Raw genomic sequence first — 3998 nt, 5'->3', positions numbered from 1 at the left:
AGAGGAATTTTTTAAAATTATAAATTGCACGAGTAAAACACTCTAGGTGCCAAAGATGAACTAGGTGGGGCACTATACTCATACCCTTTTAGACTTCAGCCTGGTCCTGCAGAAGGAAAGAGAAAATAAGGGTGTGAAATAGGAATGGAAATTAAGATTTCCCCCATACATTCTAGCCTGCCCTTCTCTACCTTGTCCAAGGGTCTTTTTTTTTTTTGATAGCACCATTAAGTCTTAATTGACCATTTCTTATCAGATCAAAAAAAAGATCTTAGTAAAAATGATCTTAGTTTAAAATGATCTTAGACCATCCTAGCTTTTAAAATAATAATCATCCCTGGCATTTAGATTGTATTTTAAGGTTTGTTACTTTACACGTTATCCCACATGGTCCTCACAACTACTCTATGAAGTAGGTCTTGTGATTATCCTTATTTTACAGATGAAGTAACTGGGGATGCAAGAGGTCAAACCCAAGGCCAAAAAGTATATAAAGCAAGATTCGAACTCAGGTCTTCCTGACTTCTGGTGCAAGTGTTAACCTACTCTATCACGGGGACACTGGTGAATTGTTCATGTGTCTATCCCCACTGAGTTCCTGTTAGTGTTTTATTCCTGATACATTCCTCTAGTTGTTTGCGGTAGGGATCCTAGAATATTTGCCCAGAAGAGTTTTTGCACTGGTTAGTCATGTCACATTGAGGGCCTCCAATTTTGCTCTCTTTATTGATATCCAACACAATGTCTATGAAGAAATGACATGTTTTATAGTTCTTTTTCTATTTATAAAGAAAATGTTTTCTTTCCATAATTTCTAACCAGTTTGAACCCTCTCTTATGATTAAAAAATCAATTAAATGAAAATATCCAGTGCAGACACTAGGTGCGTCCTGGTGTTCCTTACCTCTCGGCCATGAGAGATGGTGTCTGTTTCATTATCTCTTTTCTAAGATCTTTACTGGTTTCTTCATTACTCAGAGTTCAACTTCCTTCTTGCGTTCTTTCCATTTCTATTTATGGCAGCAGGCTAAGGTATCGTTCCTCCCCTTACTCCTTTGCTCTGTCTTTTAGAAATGTTAAGGAAGTATTTCAAAATTTATCCTAATCTAAAGTCTAATTAGTTTTTTAAAAATTCAAAAAATTTTTCAACAAGCATTTTAAATGAATAATTAATTACTCCCTTTTAATACATTAAGCAAATTTTAACAATTACAACAAATTCATATATATATGTACATATATATATCCAAAACAAATTCCTACATTAATCTTGTTTGAAAATGAATGTCTCTGCCTGTCAAGAGGTGAGTGGTGTGTTTTATCTTCATTATTATCATTATCTTCATTATTTTGGTTTATCAGGGCATTGATCAGAATTCCAAAGTCTTTCAAAGTTTTTTTTTTTTAAAATAATGTCATCATTGTGTACATTGATCTCATTCTGCTTACTTTGCCTTACTTCATAAAAGGTTTTTCCAATTTCTTCTGAAATTGTTCATTTTGTCAGTTCTTCTGGCATAATAATATCCCATTATGTTCAGTGGGTGTACCTTTAGTGTCCAATTTTTGACTGCCCCCAAAAGATGGTATATATTATGATTTTATTATAAATTATTTTATACCTTATACATTATAAATATTTTATGTAATCAATATAGTATAGTATATATAATTAATATCTTAAAATGTACCTTGTACATTATAAACTTTTTTGTAGCTATAGGTAATTTTCCTCTTTCCTTGTTTCCTTTGGGGTAGAAGCCTACTAAGTAGTACATTTGGGTCAAAGGGCATTTGTTTTCAGTTTCCTGCTTTCACTATTACACCTTTCTTATCTGAGGATTTCCCAAAGCTCAGTGTCTCCTTGCAGAAAAGCACCATCAACCCAAGAGAACATTATTTTCTTAAACTATGCTGCTCTCAAATCCAAATTTCTGCACTGACTCTACCCTTCCTGTTACTTGGCAATTGGAAAGACATCAATAAACTAGCTTATACAAGGATGTGTTGAAGGAATTAATTTAGAAGGAAAGGACTTAGGACAAGCTAATTGTATTTGAAGGGTTTTCACACAAAAGAGGGATGAGACTGGTTCTGCACAGCACCAGAGGGCAGAAAGTGTGGAAGTTGAAGAAAGTAGAATTTTTATTCCATATTAAGAAAAATGTCCTAATCATTAGAGCTATTTAGGGGCAGCTAGGGGGCACAGCAGATGGAGTATTGGACTTGAAGTCAGGAAAACTCAGCTTCCTGAGTTCAAATCTGGCCTTGGATACTTACTAGCTGTGTGACCCTGGACAAGTCACTTAACCCTGTTTGCCTCAGTTTCCTCATCTGTAAAATTAACTCCATAGAGTTGGACATGACTGAACAGCAAATAACAAGAACTGTTTAGAAGTAGGAAAGACTCTATGAGGAAATAATAGATTCTCAGTTGCTGGAGGATGACTTGTTGGAAATGCTGCAGCAAGGATTCTTGACTTATCTTTAAGGTTCTAGAAAAGATTAACTCGTACAGAGCCATAGCTCGCATTTTTTCTTTTTTTCTTCCAGTCAAATACTAAAACTTAAACACACAATAGAAAAAGAAACATAAACTTAAGTATTGAAACTTAAATCAAAATAAGAAAAAATGAAAAGCATTGCCACGTGCACAGCAGAATGTAAGAGAGGATTCAAAATATACTGCCATAAATTTCCATTTCAAGAAAGCCATATATAATAAATTTTAAGCATTGTGTTGAGCTGTCCATCTTTTCTTACTTTTTTTTGCTCTCTACTCTTTTCTTTTTTATTTTATTTTAAACTAAAAAACAAAATAAGAAAGGAAGAAGGAGCAAACTTAAATACTAACACTAAAATAATGTAAAGTGAGAAAAAAATGCATTGCCATGTGCACAGCAGAACATGAGAGGATTCAAAATATACAGCAATAAATTTCCTTTTCAAGAAAGCCTATACAATAAATACTACAAAAAAACTAGCAATTTTGATGCCTCGAACAAGCAATATGAAACAGTATGTGGGGCATGTAGAACTAAGCATGCTCCTCTTAAATCAGCTCTCCCATTTCCAATCTGAAAATATCAGAAGAGGTAATTGAGCACACTTCTCTTCCAGTAGGAAGAGAAATCCTGGGATATAACCTACCTATGAGAAGAGACCCTGGGACACAGTCCCAGAGGGAGTGGAGAGCCAGTGATCCATTGTTGCTGATATGAGACAGGGCTGGGTTATGGGAGGAGATCATCTGCTTTGTAGGCATTAGGGGTGAGGCAGTATGCCATCCGATTGCTTCCTACTTGCATTATACATGTTAACTAATTAGCTGGGGAACTGTGTGGATGTTTAGCTTGGAGGAATTGGGGGGGGGAGGGGAAGGAATAAAACAGTTTTATTATTCATTTCTTTCAATCATGTCCAACTTTTCATGACCCCATTTGGGGTTTTCTTGGCAGAAATACTGGAGTGGTTTGCCATTTCCTTCTCTAGCTCATTTTACAGATGAGGAAACCAAGGTAAACAAGGTTAAGGGACTTGCCCAGGGTCATGTAACTATTAAGTGTCCAAGGCCAAATTTGAACTCAGATCTTCCTGACTCTAGGCCCTGAGTTCTATCCACTCCTCCACCTAGCTGCTCCAATAAAATAATAGTCCTTGAGTATGTTAAAAGCTGTAACATGGAAGATGAACTAGACTTGCTTCTAATTAGTTCAAGGGAGAAGAAATGGGAGCAATCGGTAGAAGGTAAGAAGAGACAAATAGAAAAATAATTTTCTAACCCAAACACCTCTCCCAGAATAGATTGTATTTACTGAATCTAAACTTTACAGAACAAATCCCTTCAGTGAAAGGATTTGTTGTGTAAATCTTGGACTCAGTCCAAAGACCACACTTAAGGACCTAGAGGGCCACATGTGCCCTTGAGGTCACAGGTTCCCCACCCCTGATTCAGGGTAGCAAATTCTTCCACACCTCAGGTCATTAAGCCAAAGCTG

Source organism: Notamacropus eugenii, chromosome 6, assembly GCF_028372415.1.
Source record: "Notamacropus eugenii isolate mMacEug1 chromosome 6, mMacEug1.pri_v2, whole genome shotgun sequence".
NCBI classification, from domain to species: Eukaryota; Metazoa; Chordata; class Mammalia; order Diprotodontia; family Macropodidae; genus Notamacropus; species Notamacropus eugenii.
This window is presented reverse-complemented; position numbering follows the sequence as displayed.